This window comes from Miscanthus floridulus, chromosome 14, assembly GCF_019320115.1.
Source record: "Miscanthus floridulus cultivar M001 chromosome 14, ASM1932011v1, whole genome shotgun sequence".
Lineage (NCBI taxonomy): Eukaryota > Viridiplantae > Streptophyta > Magnoliopsida > Poales > Poaceae > Miscanthus > Miscanthus floridulus.
This window is the reverse complement of record NC_089593.1, coordinates 69924147-69945524: the sequence shown is the minus strand read 5'-3', so window position 1 is coordinate 69945524 and position 21378 is coordinate 69924147. Positions and strand designations below refer to the sequence as shown.

General features: G+C 46.5%; 2 long non-coding RNA genes across 2 annotated transcripts; both read left to right on the top strand.

Moving 5' to 3' along the window:
- Nucleotides 1-7388: 7388 nt before the first annotated feature.
- On the top strand, nucleotides 7389-10631 carry LOC136502582 (uncharacterized). The gene is made up of 3 exons (XR_010770633.1): nucleotides 7389-7428; nucleotides 8780-8848; nucleotides 10144-10631. It is a non-coding gene; the product is annotated as an uncharacterized lncRNA (long non-coding RNA).
- Nucleotides 10632-11477: 846 nt separating this feature from the next.
- LOC136504540 (uncharacterized) lies at nucleotides 11478-12305 on the top strand. The gene is made up of 3 exons (XR_010770905.1): nucleotides 11478-11656; nucleotides 11755-12020; nucleotides 12107-12305. It is a non-coding gene; the product is annotated as an uncharacterized lncRNA (long non-coding RNA).
- Nucleotides 12306-21378: the final 9073 nt, after the last annotated feature.

Sequence of the window (21378 nt, the reverse complement as noted above, 5' to 3'; positions counted from 1 at the left end):
AATGCCTTGTTAAAGTCTGCTAATCCCAATCTTATGGTCGATTTGCAGATGGCACCTGTAGTTGAGCTTCTAGTTGACGGCGTGAGCTACCGTAGTTTCGCTCAGATGATGTACGACGTCCTTGAGGAGCTTGGTGTTCCCACTGGGCAGATCAAGTACGTTAGTTCGGGTGAGCCTCAACGTAACAGACTTGTGGGCCACATCATTGTCCACCGCAAGGTTCTAGCAAGCATGACCCTGCTGGAGATGCACGCCTTCTAGGAGCTTCAGGTGGAGACCTCCATCGCTGCCTATGTCTAGTCCATTTCATGCTCGGCACTCCGCCGCGTGAAGCGAGACACCTATGGGCATCTGAAGGGAGGACCCTACCATCTGCTACCTCATGCTTTGGTCCTCAACTAGACACCTCACATTGAGGAGGACCCCTGCCTTTGGGTCTCTGGACAGCACATCCTCTATTAGGACAAGTACATCATAGAGGTCGAGATGTAGAACCGTCGGTACCAAGACCTATTGTTTTGAGCTGATGACGCCTTTCTCGAGGAGGAGAGGAAGCAGGAGGTGTTGATAGGCACTGTCTAGATGGAGCATGAGGGCTATGACCAGATGGAGGCCTACTACAAGGCACGCGAGAGCAAGCTGATGTCAAAGATTGCTAATCTGAAGGACAAGGTTGGAGACTTTGGGCTCTAAAATGACTACTTGGACAGTAGAGTGCTTGAGCCTAAGGATACTATTGAGCACTAGAGGAGTCTCAGGGACTACCAGGAGAATGAGACTAAGCGTGGTTTTTGGAAGATGAACCTAGAGGACTAATGCAAGAAGCTAGAGGACGAGGTGATTCAGTTGTGCGTTAACACCACACACAACCAACGCCACCTAATGGAGTACATCAACTACACAGAGTTTCACAAGGACTTGGTAGATAGGATTAGCCAGGCATGGGTTGACACTAACATCAAGCGAGTCCAGGAGATCAAGATGGTGCAGTAGTCTCTACCACCCGAGTTGCACAAGAAGCCACGCAAGGAGTCCTTCCGTGTTGAGCCCACCAAGCTCAACCTGAAGGCATGCCTGTCCAAGCACTACCCTGAGGCTCTGAGGACCGAGCAGTTGGAGGAGGCCCAGGAGTATATCTCAAGGATGCACCGCACTAACGTTGAGCTCCAGGCGATGGACACTAGCACTTCTACCCCACCACCCAGTCAGGAGTAGCTTATCTAGAGATGCACTAATAATGTAATAGTTGTAGTGTGATGATGATGAGCCCTGCATGGCCATGAGACATGACTCACTATTAGGAGTAGAGTAGATTGTCCCTCTTTTGAAGCCTACCTCCACATAGTGCGATTCTCGTGAGTCTTCTAGTGTAGTTGCTAGAGATATCGCCATGTAATAAACTCATGTAATGAATGATTGGGTCTTATTGCTTCTCTTGGTTGTTATTGCATCTTTGTTTAAATGTTGACTAGAACTTTTTATTAAATGGAACAAATGACCTAACCCTTGCAGCAAGATGATGTGTCGCTGCTCTGAACATTTGGGTCATCGCTCCCCTTCCCTCATGCCCATGGCTCATGGACGTGGTCGTGGTCGTGGACATGGCCACGGCTGTGGACATGGGAGAGGACGCATCCCTATCCATGCTACCTTCAACTTCGAGGAGGAGGTGCCACCCATGGAGGAGCACCATAGGGAGGAATCCCTTGTAGAGGAGCTTGGTGTAGCCCAGCCTAGGGACAACGATGCTCCACCTAGGGGTGAATATGCACCACCACCGCCGCCACCACTTCTGGCCGAGGTGATGGACCGCCAGACCCATCTCATGGAGACACTGGCTGAAGGTCTATTGCATCACAATGGAGGTCCACCCAATGATTTCTAGAGGAAGCTAGAGGGTTTCCTCAAGCTAAGGCCTCTTACCTTCAACCACATCGACAACGACCCCATCGCCGCCAAGGACTGGCTGCGTGAGATGGAGAAGAAGCTGGACCTCACCACCTGCCCGCCCACCAACTCACCGGCGCTGCACGCACATGGTGGGATAGCTACTATGACACCCACGAGGACCCTGGGAGCATCTCCTAGGAGGAGTTCGTTGAAGCATTTTGCAAGCACCACGTGCCTAAAGGTGTCATGGATGCCAAGGTTGAGGAGTTCTATAATAGCTCTCAGGGATCCTAGAAGCTATAGGAGTACACCACCTGCTTCACCCACATGATGAGGTACACTCTAGGTGAGACATACACTGAGAATAAGATGTACTTCTTCAAGAAGGGTCTGAACACATGCCTCAAGGTGGCCCCTCGGGTCACACCTGCTACACTCTCCGGGCAATGATCACCAAGGTCTTGGAGATGGAGAGGGATCATCTGGAGGTGGACGCCCTCTACAAGGAGAAGAAGCATCGATCCGAGAGTTCCTCTCATGCCCTATCACCTTAGAGGCCACGTGCTCATGTGCCCCGGCCCCCTTGCCCTCGCTCGGCTCAGGGAGCCACGCCTACTTAGAGCCATGGAGGTGGTACCTACACCGCCAGCTACACTACGCCGCTCAGAGTCACCCTGCTCTAAGTCACCTCACTCAGAGCCTCAACATGTGGAAGGCCATTACGCCTACCTCCATAGGTAGCATGCCCTTCACTTGCTTTGGCTATGGCTAGCCGGGTCACAAGGTCACCGAGTGCCTCGTGAAGAATGCCACACCACCTGCTCCGACTTTAGCGAGACAAGCTTCTACTCAGGGCACACCATACAAGCTTGTTGTGGGGCCCACCCGTGGTTGTCTCCCCCACCTGACCATGGAGGATGCCATGCATGCCTCCAACATGGTGTACGGTATGTTTCTAGTACATGGAGCTTTAGCATCGGTGTTGTTCGATTCTGGTGCCACATGTTCATATATATCCACCAAGTTTGCACGAGAGCATGACCTACCAGTGACTCTATGGAGAGTGCCCATAGACACTAGTTCACCTTTGGGCAACACCAGGTGCACAAAGAAATGTCAGGGAGTGAATATCACCATAGAGGGTTACTCCTTTTCAGTCGATCTCACCTTGCTTTGTTCTAAGGGATTAGATGTTATACTAGGGATGGATTGGTTGACGCAACACAAAGGAGTCAAATCTTGCTTGCCGAGGTACATGCAAATAACACATCCGAGTGGTCAAGTGATCTGTTGTGAGCCCAATTCTAGGAAGGCAACATCCATGCTGTGTGCCTTGGAAGCCAAAACAGTGGAGGAGGTACCTATAGTGTGTGAGTACCCTAATGTGTTTCCTAAGGAGTTGCTAGGCATGCCACCTTATCAGGGTGTGGAGTTTGGGATTAACCTTCTACCAGGTACAAGTCCCATTGCTAAGAGGCCTTACCGCATGTCAGTCGATGAGCTAGAAGAGCTCAAGAAATAGCTCAAGGAGTTGTCCGATAAGAGATACATCAGACCTAGTGCTTCACCATGGGGTTCCCCTATTCTATTTGTGAAGAGGAAGGATGGATCAATGAGGATGTGCATTGATTACTAGAACTTGAATGTTGTGACTGTCAAGAATAAGTATCCTCTGCCAAGGATAGATGACCTATTAGATCAACTGAGGAATGCCAAGTTCTTCTCTAAGATTGATCTCAGATCTGGATACCATCAGATGAAGATCAGGACTGAGGACATTCCCAAGATAGCCTTTGTCACTAGGTATGGGCAATACGAGTTCACCATTGTGTCCTTCAAACTCACAAATGCCCTGGCCTACTTCATGAATATGATGAACAAGGTGTTCATGGATGAGATGGATAAGTTTTCTGTGGTGTTCATAGATGACATTCTTGTCTACTCATCCATCGCCAAAGAGCATGAGCAACACTTGAGGGTAGTTCTAGAGAAGCTAAGGCAAAACTAGTTGTTTGCCAGGTTCAGCAAGTGTGAGTTCTGGCTTGAAGAAGTCACTTTCCTTGGTCATGTCCTCACTGCTGAGGGAGTGGCTATTGATCCTACTAAGATCGAGGCTATTAAAGAGTGGGAGCAACCCCGCAATGTGTCCGACATCCATAGTTTTCTTGGGTTGGTAGGTTACTATCGCTGCTTCATTGAGAATTTCTCCAAGATAGCCAAGCCGATGACCAATCTTCTAAAGAAAACCAATGAGTTTGAGTGGACGCCTAAGTGCGAGCAAAGCTTCCAAACCTTGAAGCAGAAGCTTACCACCACCCCTATGCTAGCCTTGCCCGATATCTAGCAAGATTACATGATCTACTATGACGCTTCTAGATAGGGACTTGGTTGTGTTCTAATGTAGAGCAGGAGAGTCACAGCTTATGCATCCCGACAGTTGAAAGACCATGAGCAATGTTATCCGACCCACGATCTTGAGCTTGCATCTATTGTACATGCCCTAAAGATCTTGAGACACTACCTGATCAGGAACAAATGTGACATATACACCAATCGCAAGAGCCTGAAGTACTTCTTCACTCAGGAGGATCTAAACATGAGACAGCGCCGATGGCTAGAACTGATTAAGGACTACAACCTAGAGATACACTATCATCTGGGGAAGGCCAATGTAGCCACTGATGCTCTGAGTCATAAGAGCTATTGTCACAACCTAATGGTAGAGGCTATACCATCCAAGTTGAATCAGGAGATGGAGGACCTCTGGCTTGAGATCCTACCAAAGAGGATGTTGAATGAGCTTTGAGTACAATACAACCTCAAAGATCGGATCTGCAAAGCCCAGCTAGAGTGTCCTAAAATTTGGGAGATCCGTGAACTCATGGAAATGGGCAAATGTCTTGAGTTTAGAGAAGATGAACAGGGAGTGTATTGGTATAAGGACAGAATCTGTGTGCCCTCCAATGCAGTCTTGCGAGAGGTGATTTTAGCTAAGGGTCATGACTCTAAGTATTATATCCACCCACGAAGCACCAAGATGTATGCTGATCTGAAAAAGCATTTCTGGTCGAAGAATATGAAAGCTAATATTGTGGGACATGTCACACGATGTGATACCTGCAATAGGATAAAAGTTGAACTTCAAAGACCAGCTAGTTTGCTAAAACCCCTGGATGTCTCGGTGTGGAAATGGGAAGGAATCTCCATGGACTTAATCATGGGTTTGCCTTGAACCCCCAAAGTTCATGACTCGATCTAGGTGATCATTGACAGGTTGACCAAAGTAGCTAACTTCATAGCCATGAGGAACGATTACAGGGTTGAGAAGCTGGTAGATCTATATATGGAGAACATTCTTAGACTGCATGGATCTCCAAAGAGCATAGTGTCAGACTGAGGAATGCAATACATGTCCAAGTTCTGGAAGAGTCTTCACAAGGCAATTGGGACTCAACTAGACTACAACATCACATACCACCCATAGACACATGGTCAGACTAAGAGAGTGAATCCGATTCTAGAGGACATGCTTCAAGCTTGTGTTCTGAAGTATGGGTCTAATTGGGAGAAGAGTTTGCCACATGCAGAGTTCTCTTACAACAACAGTTATCAAGCTAGTCTCAAGATGTCACCCTTCGAAGCCTTGTATGGCAGGAAGTGTAGGACTCCTCTGATGTGGTCAGAAGTGGGAGAGCGATCATTCTTTGGCCCCTCAAAGATCAAGGATGCCGAAGAAGGAGTCGCCCAAGTGCGAGAGAATCTGAAAATTGCCCAGTGTCGACAAAAGAGCTATGTAGATAATTGTTGAAGAGACATTGAGTTATAGATTGGGGATTTTGTCTATCTCAAAGTCTCACCACTCTGAGGCAGCATCAGGTTTCATGTGAAAGGGAAGTTGGCACCAAGGTATGTGGGGCCTTACCGCATCTATTAGAGGATTGGCAAGCTAGCATATAGGGTAGAGCTACCTAAGGAACTTGCATGAGTACACCCAATGTTCCAAGTATCTCAACTACACAAGTGTCTAAAGCTACCAGATGAGCAAGTACCAATGGATGCACTAGATATACAGGACACCTTGGAGTATAAAGAGCATCCCATCTAGATACTTGACAGAGCTGAGAAGGAAATGAGAAGCACCGTTAGACCCATGTGCAAGGTTCAATGGAGAAACCACACTAAACGAGAAGCCACATGGGAGAAAGAGTCAGAGCTTTGGATGCTTTACCCCTACCTCTTCGAAAGGTATGTCACACCTTAAATCTTAGGACGAGATTCCTCTGAGGGGAGGACTATAACAACCCAAGTTTTCCAACAACCAAAAAACGCAATTTAAAATTTTTTCCAACAAAGCCCATGCATGGTGAGTGCGCATAGTAGGAAACCATCTTGTAGTTGCACAAGTAGACCCTAACTAGTATAAACGAGCATTGCATTTTAATTTCAACTTGTGGTTTGCTTCTTTTGATTTTATGTATTGCTAATAAAATCAACCATCTTTTCCCTAATTAAATCTTGTGTGTGTTGCCAATCCTTGTCATTGACCATAATACCCCAATTGACCTCTAGTGGACCCCACTAGGGTGTGCACATGTTGGCAACACATGTGTACACACATAGGTGCCCATGGTGTAGATAGAAATAGGTTTAAGAAATAGAAAAGGATTTAGAAAAGGAAGAGAAATAAGTAAACGAAAGAAGCCTAGCAACAGCAGCCCACATAGCCCACACAATGGTAGACAGCCCGGGCGGCCCCACCACCAAGCCGCAGCCACAACTGGCCTAGCACCGCGCACGCAGCAGGTGGCCCAACCTCGGGTGCCCCTATGCCCACACCCACGTGGACAAGCTAGCCCAACACCATGGCCCAGTAATGCGCCCGCGCCCACACCTTGTCATGAGGAGACTTCATCGTCTTCCCCCGCGAGCCGCTGATGTCTGGGTCCCATGCGCATCCCCTTCCTCACCCTTCCCCTTCTTTTGAGAAGCAGAGCACCAACGCTCGGGAAGGAATCCCAGGCCGTTGCGACTCTCCCGATCGTCCGCCTTCACCACCTACCGCGCCAATGCATGAATGAATGCTATGTCCTCGAGCCGCACCCTGCCCCCTCTTTCTCCTGATTCAAATCAGCCAGAACGATGTCTCCACTATGGCCTAGCCCCTGCTAATGACATGGCCACCCTTTTGACCACCGGCATCTGATCTTGGGAGCGCTACATCCACATGAGCACGCACTGAAGCCAAACCCTAGCCCAAAGGCCCTATCCACCCTACACGTACCCCCTCCCCAACAATCCACCATTGGCCGAGCTCACTGCTCGCCATGGTCATCGCCTCCCTATAAGAAGGGAAACCCCATTGCCCTAGCGCCCTCCTATGCCCCATCGCCACTCTGTGGCATCACCACACCACACCAAGACCAAAGAAGAGGAAGAGAAGGAAGGAGAAGGAGGAAGGTGATGGAAAAAATGAAGCCACCGGAGGCCGACCGTGGATGCCAGAGCCGAGGATGACGCCTCGCCCTCATCACCGTCGTGGTTTGGCATGGCATCACTTCGCCTCAACACGACCTTGACTCACTCTGCACTGTTAGCCTACCACCCTGAGCCCACGGTGGGCCGCCACCTCCCCTGCTCGTTGTATCCCCCTCGCTGCGGACTCACTGTGGCCGCTTCGCACAGCTACCTTGCTAGGAGAGCCAAGGCTGTGCCTTTGCACGATCGCACGCACGCGCACACACCACACGGGCACACTCACGGCCTCACCAAGCCACAGGATCATGTGCATGACGCCACAACGCATGCGCACTGGACGCGCTCACCATGGTCAGAGCATGGCCATGGCGGGGCCGTTCTACCCACCTCGAGCCAGTAGAGGTAGGACGGCCGCCTTGACAAGCTTCGCTTTGCTGAGGGACATGCTGTGTGCGTGAAAGGAGGGGGAAGGAGCCCTAGGAGCCACCGATGGCACCTACCATGCCGATGCGGCCACACACTAGAGTGTCGCCGTGACGCAGGCACGCCTGCCTACCCTGGCCACCTCATGGACTATAGAGTAGCCTATGATGTCCATAGCAGCCTCGCAAACCTCGCAATGGTCTCGGTTAGCAATAGCGCCTAGCCAAGCACCCTCGCCGCCGCCACAGCGCCCTCGACGCCGCTGTCACATGTGAGTCGGCCGCCTAGGAACTCAAATTTCCACTAGGGTACCCCTGTAGGGTTTGCCACACCCACATGAGGCCGTAGAGCCCCTTGGATGCCCCACTGGACTAGCGCACTGCTCGACCTGGTAAGCTCGCCGCCGGTGGGCGCGCCGCCGCTTAGGCAGGGGAGAAAGGAGCGGTTGTGCCCTGCACAACACTCAGTGCACCCGGAACCAAAGGAGAAGTGGGAGAGGGCAGACGTAGTCCACCATGGACCATGCCTGCGGCCCATGGACTGTGACCATGCGGTCCATGACGCACCGCGCCTACCAACCGCAGGCCTGCAAGCGGCCTCGCAGCGACATGGCGAACCTGGCTCACCGACATGTGTCCGGGCCGGCTTGGCCCAGACCAGCCCAACCCGGCCCAAATCCGGTCCAACTTGGCCCATCCAAGCCTAGTCAACGTTGACATAGCCCCACCTGTCAATGACCTAACCGAGCCAGCCAATCAGAAACACGTGTCAACCCTATGTTTCTCACTCCTTTTTCTTTTTCAAAATATGATTTAAACTTAGAAAAATCATTTGGAGTCAGAAAAATATGAAACTAGAGTCCAATTTTTTATAAAATCGAGCTCTATGTCGTAGGCTTATGTTTGAGTGCATTTGGATCTTTTGGATTTCTATTGCTTCTTTGTGCTATCTATAGGAGTCACTTATCGTGGCTTTATGTCTCGTTTGATAGACCTGGAGGAGCCGTAGACTAAGGACTTCGACCCCGACTACACCAAGGACCTTGGAGACAACCTATCAGGTGCCACGTCCCACCCAACCTCATAGAATCTGATTAGACATGCAATAATTTAGTTGCTAGTGCTATATTTTTATGCAACTAAAACTATGATAGGTTGAATGGTAGAAATGATTGTGAGCCATTACCTTGTCGCAACCTATTCCCCTACACACCTGCTGTTAGGTTAGACACTCACATTATCTATTTTACTACTGCTCTCACTATGCATTATATCTGTGATGTGATGCTTGTTGGATAATTGAGGTGAGAGAACATGGCACTTGGTGCTGATAACGGGGTAATAACCGGGGGATCTTGGCGTGCATCTTGGGTGTGTGGTGAGGGTTGAGTCGATCGGGTAGGATTCTATGATGAGTCCTTGGGAGAAGTCTTGCCATGGGAGTGTGACCTGGGCATTCCCCGTACAGGTACCTATGTCGAGTGCATGTGAGAGGAGTATATTCCAGGGTGGAGTGTCTTTGTGGGACAAAACCCTAGGATGGAGGTGCCGTCGAGGCACGGGGAGTTGGTTAACCCCATGAGGAGATATCATGTCCGGTCCCCCTAAGGACTGGTATGTCTTGAGAACTAGATCATAGGACCATTCGTGCACCCCACTCCTCCTTGAATGGGTGGGGGGTGGATGCTAACCATCTAGGATAGTGCCACTACTACAAGATTGGAAGGTGATAGTGTAGGGAGATACGGGCATGGGACCCACACCCTCCTAAGATAGCACATTGACCTCTAGGGCTTGGTACTATGTATCACAGTCTCAACGTTTTAGTGGACTCTAGGGTGACCCAGGGCTGAGTGGTAGGGTGGCATCGCACCGGTTGGAAGGTAGCCCGGTATCAGCCTAGACGGGGGCCACCGTCGATGATGGTGATCTTGTGGTTCCAGGTGTACAAGCTCTATAGAGTTATTGATCTATATGTATAGCCGAGTCCTTGGATATGGACATTCCTATGACCTACGCTTCACTTGATTAGTGAGAGGTGTCCTTCTCCTCTCCCCCTTGGGTTGGTGTTGCATTCTGGCTTTGGCCGTTGAGGCAAGGCACGAGCGGGAGTCGTCGTTGCTGCCTAGAGAGGGAGCTAGTGGAGAGTTGGTGTGTGATTGAGATGGGTGGTGTGTTTGGAATAGGTTAAAACTTGATGAATTATTACTAAAATATGACTTACTCACATAGGAAAACTACAGCCATACTTAGGTTCTTTTGATTTACCTTATGCATTCCACTACCACAAAGCAAACACAATGTATAGGGTGGGAGCCAGTGGCCAGTACAAATCATACTGAAAGTTGTTTAGCAGGTTCTGAGACCGAGTATGACTTCAAGAGATACGGTTGGGAGGACTAGAGGTCTCACCCTACGCTCAAGATGGTGGAGTTGAAGACCGCGACTATTGTCGTTCTACTCTGATGCTATTCTAGATGTTGTGTGAGGAGTGATTCTACCAAGTGGCGATCTAATAATGAGTAAACCATGCTATTGTACTCTTTTATTCGATGGATGACTATGTTATCGACTAGAACTTAGATAATGTGATGGAAGGATCATCTCGGACTATCATGTTATACTTCGCATCTGTGGATTTCCCTTCGTGAAAATCAAGATCATTTCAGTTACTAAATACCAACAATGGTACAAGCCAGATTTGGATACCCTACCTAGCTCGACACATCTCATGATCGACCAGATCTGATCCCTAGCCGGATCTAGATTTGGTACCCCTTCACCAACACTGGTCACACCAACTCCTTGATCACGATGATAGGACGACGGTGCTGATGACAAACAAAGTCAGGGAGCATGGAGGAAAAGGTACCCAAATTCCTTTTATAATGTGTGCTCCGCAATAGTGGATGCACCAAGGATATGTAGATAGCGAGGGGGTTACATATTTCCTATAGTTGAGTGTAACTAACATGTGCTTTATTGGATTAATGACTTCTGTATAAGCTATAGTTACTAGTTAGGCCCTTATTTGCATACCCTTGATCTGTTGTGTTGACATTCCATAGAAGCTTTAGCTAATATATACCTTTGTAATCTAGATGAATAGCCACTAACTGCTTATGAACGAGCACAGGATGCACAAATCGCAAGAAATCATAGAAAGATGGAAGAACATGGAATACATCGTGTGGGCCCAAAACCTATGTCTCCAAAGGCAAAGAAGTCAAGCACAAAGGGTAGACACGGTGAAGATTTGTAATATATCCCTAAACCAGGGGAGGTAGTTGAGAGATTTGATGATATAGATGAAACAGATTCAGATGTAGAAGATGAGCTAGTGCCCCTATCAATTGAGGTGCTTATTCTATCTTGTATTTAGTTTGGAGGAGGAGGGGGTGTAGGAAGCCATGTAATGCTTTACTGTTTAGATAGCAATGGAATTTGGACATGCTTGCTACTTAAGTTTGTATCTCCAATTTTAGTGTCTAGGTCGAAGAAGCCATAGAGGAGGCTCTACTAGTAGGATAATAGGTAGCACTGCCATAAGTCTTGGGTGAAGGCTCTCCAAGCGAGTGAGGTCAACACCACCTGAAGAGGCTGCTCATGGATTTCGTACTCAGAGGTCTTCCGCTGGCAAAGGGTGGAGGTAGCAGCAGTAGGTGAACATAATTCTCCATCACGACCGACACCCAGACCCAGGGATCAATTCTAAGTTCATCAATTGACTGGAGACATTGGTCGGGACGGCACCCTACCTAGCCCTGAGAGAGACTCCTCATGACCAGATGATGATAGCCCTACTGAAGAAGAGCTCTCTGAGCAAACTCTCGTCTCTCCCCACCCGTAGAACGATGAAAGTTGCCTAGGTTGGTATTACCTTACAGATGTCTATCAATCAATTTGCATTAGCTATTTGATATCCATATAACTTTTCTAACAATCTAAATGTATGCAAACTGTGTAGTATTCTTACCAGGAAGAGTGAGGAAGCCGAGGCCTCAAACTCGTGGAATTATGCTTGACAAAATGAGCAAATCACTAGGAGTGAGGACGCGTGTCTCTATTGTCGAGGGGAACAGAAGGCCACATGATCCAGTGCAAGTTGCCAAGTTTGCGTTAGAGGCAGGTGTAGTAGTCAGGAGTGAAGTACCAATTTTGATGCATTAGAAACATTATCAGGGGAAGAGTCCCGACGCTGTCTATTGCAAAAGGTTTATGGAGAGGCTAAATGTACGTATGGGTATCCCCTCTTAACATTCAACTTTGTTTTGAGCAACTTTAATGGACTTACTTTTCATTCAAACTACTATGTGCAGGGAAGGCTGCACGTTAACAATGCTCACGCACTAACAAAATAAGCTTGGCGGAATGTAATGCAGTCTGCCGTACGGCAGGAACACTACAGGTTCAAGAGAAAATACTTCAATGGCATCCCTGATAATCAGATCCGTATGACCTCTCCTGTATCGTCCATGAACGATGCACAATGGTGTGAACTTGTCAAGATTTGGTCTAGTAATAAGAACAAGGTGTGTGAACCCATCGATTTCCTGTCTAGTCTTGCTATGGTCTACTTGTGCTGCAATCTAACACAAATGAAGCAATAGGAAACATCTGAGAAGAACAAGCAAAACTATATAAAAGTGAAGTACCACCAAGCTATAGGATATCACTCATATGTTTTCCAGATACAAAAAATTATAAGTGATGGTTGTGTTTTATTGTTACTCTTACATTTGTATAAATATAAACCAAAACTCATGTGCAATGTGAACGTAAGGAGAACAAGAGGGAGGCAGCAGAACACGATCAAGGACTTAAAGAAGAAAATGGTCCACCTGATGAAGATGTTAATGATGTGGAAGTCTTCAGGGACTTCCATACCAGTAGGAAATAGGGTCTGAGCGATGCTACAAGAGCAACAGTTGTAAGTACCTTCTTTTGCTTCTCTTGAAATCTACCGAAGCCATTGCCATAAAAGAAAGAAACATTACAGAAGCCTAGTGTTATGAAAATCTGCTAAAATCTACTAAAGCTTATGTAATCTCTATTAGCAATAGGCTGAGGAAGACCTATGCATTACTTGTTATGAATTAATCTCTTGGGTTTTCAATTGAAGTCCTCTTACAATATCTGTAACCTAAAGTTTTACTGATTGAATTTCACAGGAAGCTATAGAAACTATGTAAGCATAACTTGTTGCTGATGGGCAGCAACCAATTACTAGTGCTGATGTTGTTTGCAAGGTTCTCTACATCTACCAGAACAAGGCCCCCTCCTAGGTAAGCAGCAACAACCTTTTTTTGAAGAATGCTGGTATCCAGACAAGCTCCAACAAAATAGAGACATCGGTGGAGGGAATGCTTCGGGAACAACTTGCTGCTGAACAGGAAAGTTCTGCTACCCTCGTCGATCAAGTGGATGAACTAAAGAGGAAGATAGAAAAGACTAAAAGGGAGTTTGAGGAATTCAAGAAACAACAATAGGAGGAGTACAACAATCTTCATGAGCTATGCACGTGCATCGACTCTTCTTATAATTCTCAGTCTTCAACTCTTGTGGCTTGATGCAGTGAACATTTGTGGTTTGATGTGTGGGCTCACATGCTGGTTTGATGTGTGGCCTTGTATGTTGGTTTGATGTGGTGATACTCTGTTAGCGGTTCGCTGCTGACATGTGAAATGTTAATTGTTGTTATCTGATTGACAGGCTAAATAGTTATATAATCAATCTATGTAGTAGTGACGATCTCAAATTACTTCTATGATGAATTGATTGTACTCCATGCGGTAGAACCAGGATAGGTCACGTGATCAAATAAAATGCTACACATGAACGAACCAGTGCATGACACGTGCAATAGCTAGGACTGACACGTGGGCTATTAAAATCCGACACGTGGAAGGAAGTCATGTAACGACGTGGCTGAATAAAAATACGAAATGTGGATGGACATAAGAAATGGCCTTGTGGACCAATAAAAATATGACACATGGTCCAATGAAGAAGTGATACATGATCCAACTGCAACATGACACATGTGCCAATAGAAAACAGACATGTGGAACAATAGGGACCCGACACGTGGTCTAATAAGAACCTGATGCATGCAAGAACCAGAGATGGCCACGTTGTGCAATAAGGTCACACATACCCAAAACCATCTTCAATGCAACCGGCTATAGAATGTACACGTGGACTATAGCATGTACACGTGGAAAGTATCTCCAACGAAAGCGCCCACTAGTGTGGCAGCCTCCTGCCACGCATGCCAAAACAGTTCTATGACGATATGTTTTTCATCACAGATCAAGACACTTCTATGACGATTTTTTCAGATTTGTCATAGATGTGCAAGAGTGACATGACTTTTATGACAAACCATTTTTCGTCATAAAACTAAAATTGTGACGAATTTAGCTCCTTTAGTGATGAAATCTATTCATCATAGAAGTGGATATTTTGAGCCGTGATTGGTATATTTTGGTAGTGTCTTCTCGTTAGTTTTTCCTCTTCCATGCACCCATCGTGTCATGTGTCACCCAATCTTATTAATGCCTGGTTTCAAACAATTAGGGCATGTTTGGTTGCAAACCTAGATCATTTGCCTGGGACAAGATGCTGCCTGCATGTTGCCTGTGAATGCTTTTGGTTTTGCCAGACGTGTTGCCTAGAGAGTAGGACCGTGGCCCCTAGCTCAATAATAGAGAGTAATAGTGATGAAAATGGTACGGATATTTTCTGACCGTATTTGAAACCGAATCCGTTTAGAGGGGTTGAGATCTGTCCGTATCCGAGTCCGGATATCCAACATCCGATACCGTATCCATATCCAAATACTCAAATCGCATATTTATGATGTCGATATCCAATCGTATCCTATCCGACATAGTTGACACTATCCGTATTCGAATCCAAATCCGGACAAAAATATGAAAACAAATGTAATATTGGTGATATCCATCTGTATTCGATCTGTTTTCATCCCTAGTCATATTAATCGAAGCCCAGGCAAACGCATGCAACACCAGGCGATCGATTTTGGTTACCTGGCAGGAGTTGCCTAGTGGAGGCTGCTGTCTAGGACACCAACCAAACAACTTCCAGCCAGGGTACAGGCAACGACCAGTCCAAGCAAAATTGATCCTGGTTGCAACCAAACATGCCTTAGATATTGTTGTAGTACAACATTGCCAATACCATCGATGCATCACTACTACAGAAGTTAACTGTAGGGGTGGCTCTAGAGTCTTTGTAGGGGCGGCTGCGTCAGCTGTCCTTCCTAGGGTGTTCCTATAGAGGGTGCCTCTATAGGGGTGGTTTCCTGACTACCACTGCAGTGCCCTCTATAGGGGCGACTGGTGTTTTTAGCCGCCCCTATAGTGCCCTCTGCAAGGGCAGCTGGTAATATCAGCCGCCCCTATAGTGGACTTCTATAAGGGTGGCTGTATCACCAGCCGCCCCTACTATGTGTATTTGTAGGGGCAGTTCAATCAAGAACCGCCCCTACAGTGGATTTTCTAGCAAAAAAATAAATAATTCAAATTCAAATCTAACCACATATATATATATATAATTCAAATTCGAATCTGACCACCACAAATATACATGTCTACATCCACAAACACAAGACCATTATTTAGAACATCATCACAAGTCATAATTACAAAAGTCCATCATTACAACATAGTCCATTATGAAGTCCATCATTATAACATAGTCCATTAAGAAATCCACAAGTTCACATGCAAAACAAAGTCCAAACCATTCCAAAGTCTGATCCAAACCATACCACAAGTCCACATTGTCATCAATGGCCTAGGGCTAGCCTATCAGTCTCCCGAAGGTGTTGGTATAGAGGATTACTACCTAAGTCAGAAAGAAGATGATGGTAAGTGCCTTTATGGTACACAATCTGGTCCATTATGAAGTTGCAAAGTTTGCCGACCATCTCTAAGAGCTCGTCATCCTTGTATGGGTTCCTTCTCGTGTCTTTATCTTTCTCCAACTATAAGAGAACAAGTTTAGGTTTACTATATCACAACATATGCGAACTTTTCATACTACGAGCAAAGAGGTTCAAACTTACCAGATTGGGGTTTCTGTTGTAGCCACCGATGGTACTCATCATAATACATGTGTGTATCCACAATGTAGACTCCTAGGCTTCTGCTTGGGGCACTATGTGTTTTGCATATGGAGATGTTAAGTAATGCTATTGACAGACACGTAATATATGGAGTACCAAAGTAAATGACACCTACCGCACATAGAGTTTTGACATACAACTTTTCCTTCCTATTTGGATGATGCCTCCCCTTATGTTCCTGGACATAGTGCCTGAATGCCCTATTCCAATGGTTTTAGCAAATGCAACTTGTCAGTATCCCACATTGAACCTTACAAGTATGTATACAAACATAGTAGCTAAAATGAGGATTGTCAATATGTATACATATTGACAATCGCTATAAAGTATTTGTATGTCTCGACTGGGAAATCCGCTGAATCAAAGACCCATGCCATGCTATGTGAGAGCCAGACGCCTATGCAAATCTAGTGATCGCTGCATAAATTTAGTCATAGAAGGAACACATAAGCTCTTTTGCATCAAACAAAGTATATTGAACAAAGCTAAGTATACAGTCGAACTTACTTGAAGTGGTATGGTATCCATATATTATCGTGTTGTTGGAGATTTTTAAAACATAGAGCAATGTATGCCGCAACCTTGAGGGACTCTTCCAATATTTTCTTGTTCCTGATGTCCTCTTTCTCCTTAAGTGTCTTTCCACCTCCTAGTTCTTTGCAATCTAGTTTCCACTCTTTAGGGTAATTAAAATTTGTTGATGCTATAGGTGAAGGGTCTATATACCCGTGTTTCAGAGCTGGCCTCTTTCTCACAAGTCCGCTTGCATTCTACAAATCACGGCATGGGTTAGTTACAACAAAATTAAAAGATTACATTCATATCATATCGAGAGGGCAAGGACTTACAGGCACCATATGCGAATTAGATTCATTTCCATTCATCCCAGGTGGAAGCATGCCTGGATATCCTTAAACTCAACGGCAATTTGTCCACCTAGGGCTCCAAATATGCTGGCAGGGATCCATGCTTGTAAGATTTCTAGTTCTGTTATCTGAGCACGCAAGTACTAATCGTGGAACTTTCTCATTCCACGTGGCAAGCACTGTATGACTCAGTTTGGTAGGAAGTTCTTGCCTTTTTCATATTTATTCAAACAATCATTTGACCATTTGAGGTTATCAACAACTGGATACTTGTTAAACCCTTTGTGCAGTTTGCTAGTGGTGCCCTCCTCAGAAGCTGGTGCTCTGAATTCTTTTACTTGGTTCTTAGGCTTGAACTGGTCATGGGCCATCCACTTGTGCACCGACAAGACGTCATTAATACCCACATACTATGGCCTTATCTTGATTGGGATTTTGTTTCGAGCTTCCCATTTGGGCACGTCCTTGTCAACTTATGCATCACCTGCTCTAGGGGCCACTTGTTCTTCACGTATCGGCGGTTCACGAGGCAATTGTTGTTCATGAGACACTTGTTGTTCATGTATCAGCTGTGCTTGTTGAGAAGGATGTTGCATCTCATCATGCCTTTGCTCGGTACAAGCTAGAGAAGGACATGGCATGTCATCATGCCCATGCTTGGTATGAGGTGGAGAAGGACATGGCATGTCATCATGCCCTTGCTCGGTACGAGGTGGAGAAGTCTCTAGCGTGTGGTGGTCATGGTCATGGGCCGGTGAGTATACCTCCCCATCCTCAATAGGTCACTCTAGAGGATGAACTTCAGTCGGAGTTGGCAAAGACTCGGTCAATACAATGTCCCGTCTGTGCCAGAGGATGAACTGGTTCATGATGTCTCCGAGTAACACAAGCCCCTTGGGAGTAGGGTGTTCTATCTTCCTAGTCATGAACTTGGGCTTCACGGTATGCACCTTGACCCAAGTGTAGTCCTGCGGGATGTCCCTATTGTGCCACGTGCCGCCCGGAGGATGTGCCACGCCCGTTGCCACCTCAATGATCACGTTTTGCCTGCCCATCGAAACCACCAATTTGCAACTGGTTGGCGCCCATATGCGATCGATGGGGGTTCCGGTTGCATTGGAACCTTGACTGCTGGGAACATTTGGAGGGCTGCTAACTACCACCAGTTCTCTAGGCAGCCCCATTGGTGTCTATGGCACCATCGTAGACAGTCCTTTCTCCACCAACATCTTTTCTACTAGAGCCTTCACTTGGTGCTCAAGATTAGACTCTCGGTCTCTGCCATGTTTCTTGTACATGTGCCTCTCCTCTACGAATCCGTGCTTCCAGGACATCCTCTTCCCTAGCCCCCTGGTGCGTCCTATGTGCTCGGGGTTTCCCAAGGCAACGGTAAGCTCGTCCCTCTCTCTAGAAGGGTTGAATGCGCCCTTCTCCTTGTCTTCAGCAAGTTTTAGTATCTTTGATACTACCTCTCCGGTCTCCGGCTTAGCAAACTTGAGGCTACTACCGGATGAATCAACACTCCTTGCGTATATCCACTATTTAAGGTGTGGCTTCAACTTTGGCACTTCCGTATTCCTGGCAGCTTCGGCCTCTGCGTCCATCTTCCTAAAGACCTCTTGCTTGCCAGCATAGCCACCGGGGTCTAGATGAGGGTAGTGTTGGTTCTTCTTCGCCTACTCGCTGTTACGGGCACTGAGGGCCAATGATGCCTCTGAAGTCTTCTCAGCCATGAGCTCCTCCCATTGACTAGGAGTTATGTTGCCATACTCGTGGAAAGGAGTTAACTTCTGTTGGATAAAGTTCTTGTTCAGATCCGACCGCCAGCGTCAGAAGCTCTACCCCATTATCTTAAAAGCATTTTGTTGTACCAACTCGTGCGTTCCCTCCAAAAACCTGAAGTTCTGCTTCAGCTTCTCCCATAGGTCTACATTTTGGCTCATAGGTACAAGATTCTAGCCATAGATAGCTGGGTTCAACTTATCTCTAACTACAAACCCGATGTGATTATGGAATTTCGCCCAGTATGTATATGGCTCAAGGATCTGCCCGTCTAGCTCGACCTCTGTTATCACATAGCATGCCTTATCATGATATTGGTTTGGCTTTCTAATCCCCCCTTGTTTCCTCTTTGGCTGGGCAGTCTCAGTCATGGTTGTGTCCTGAGGTTGTGGAGTGGAGGCCTCATTGTGAGTATCTATGGCTCCTTCCTCTGATCTCCTTTGCCCTGCTACGTATTGTCCGGCAAGATGAGCTGGAGGCCGACGTCGTCTTTTCAGAGGTTGAGTAGGGACGACCTGTGTATCTGGTAGGTCAAAAGTGTTAGCAGAGGTAACATAAAACCATAGCATTAGCCAAATTTACAAGCTACTAAGGCTTTATCTGTACCTCATCGTTCGGATCAAAATCCTTGTCCAACTCATCCTCCATTAGCCTCCATCTGGGTTCTCATGGGAAAGGATCCTCGGGACTTACATATCCCCCTGGTGAGGTGTCATCATCATCATCCCCTTCTTCGCCTTGGGCATCCTCTCCGCCTTCTCTTCCCTGGGCTCCCCCCACTGGATCCTCATCATCGATAAGGTCCTCCTGAGTAAGCATCATTTCTAGACCCTTTTCTAACTCGTTATCGAACTGCTCCTGAGTAAGCTGGCCATCTAGTTCTTGCTCTCCATGGGATGGCTGCTCATCATTCGTGGGGCATCGGGATCCACTCTTTGATGTTCGTGACATTTCATGCCTTGTTCTAAGAGATGCAAGAAAAAAGTAGTATAAGTAGTAGAAGTAGTAGTACTAGTGGTAGAAGTAGTAGTACTAGTAGAGAAGGGAAGTCATGCGCCCTGTGCCTACACCTCCCGTGAGGAGGTGCCCCCATCCATTCACGCCAATTGAGAAGGGGTCAGAGGGAGAAGGAAAGAGAGGAGAGAAGGGAAGAGAAGAAGGAACCTAGAACTAGTAGAGCCGGATCCCCATCGACCCGCGTGCGGCTGAGTGGACAGTGTGACCCTGTGCCTCTCCAACAAGGTGAGGTGGGGTGCACTGACTCAGCGAAGCAGTGGTACAAGGTATTGAAAGCAAAGAAGGCAGGACTAGAAACTACAAGGAAGACTGAACAAGCTGTAGCCACACAAGACCAGATGGGGGTGTTAAGCGCCATCCATCCTTGGTGCTACCACTGAGTTAGATTCAGTGGCCGCTCATGAATGGTGGCAAAGCTTCTGTAACAGCAACATAAACCGCCAAAGTGACAATCTCTTCTCTGTTTTTGGAAGTTATCTGAATCTGATCTTTGTTTGGTTACATTCCACTGAACACTGATATGTTGGATGAGTTCTTCACTCCTTTGGATGTGATGACAATTATGTGATCCTATATTTGCTAAAATTATGGCTGCGTTCGGACGAGCAGGCTGCAGCTGCATATATAGAGCCATAGAGGAAATAGAAAATATAAGAGGAAAGCCAAGCTGCAGCTAAGAGAAAACATAAGAGGAAATATGAGAAAAGATGAGAGGAGAGCTGGGCTGCAGGCTACAGCAGCATATGCCCATAGCGTTGCTGCAGCCAACTCTTCCGAGCGCCTTAAATGGCTAAATCTGCAAATGATATTTATATATATAAGAAATGTTAAATACAAAAATTCCCCTGGGCCTTCAGGAGCAATCGGCGAAACAAGGGAACAACCAAGAGCAAAAGTCACGGCACAAAACGCCACCCCTGCTAGTTCGAATCCAGCCAGGATATCTAGCGGTGCATTTATCACAGGAAGTAGTCTGAGACCGTTTCTACGGAGCGCTAGAGCAAGCGGTACATTTATCACAGGAAGTTGTCTGCACTCACTCACAGAGTTGTCATGATCAAGATAAAGATTGGTGTTACAATCCCACAAAGCTATAAGGATCCTAGTTGGTTCTACTAGCTGGATGCAACTTTATGATCGCTGGTCATCTGTGGATGATATAGGGTCCCTCTCTGTTATATATCAAATGCTGGAGTCTGATAGACTTCAGAAGGGTCAAGTAAGGGTTCTTTTTCCCTCTACATCATTTCCTAAATTTCACTTAGCTAAATGGACCATGAATGATCAGGAGTCGTTGTCCTTTTTCTGCCTTAAAATGCTGCATATGTTGGGATTTAAGACATCTTGTACCAAAAACAGGAATATAGTTGCCACTATTAAATTTTTCCTAGACTTTCATCATTCTCCTTGGAAAATATGAAGTGGAAATTTATTGCTACAATTGTTGAGTAGTCGCTCTTTTTTGGGGTAGGGAGGATCCTTAGATTCCTGCTATTGCTTTCATTCTCCACCTATGCATTTGTTCAACTGCCAGGTGTTGCTTAATTTTGTTAGGAAGTTAAGATGTCCTATTAATTCATTGACCATTGTTGCATTAAGTATGGGAATGACACTCTCACTCTTAAAAATGGTAGTCCTATTTCTCCTAACATGGCAACTAATCGACTAGATTATTGGTGTAGCACCTGATTTTAAGAACAAAACCAGATACGCACCATATGTGAGCCTAGGAAGTCAAATCTCACATATAGCTACAAATAAGGGTAATATCAAA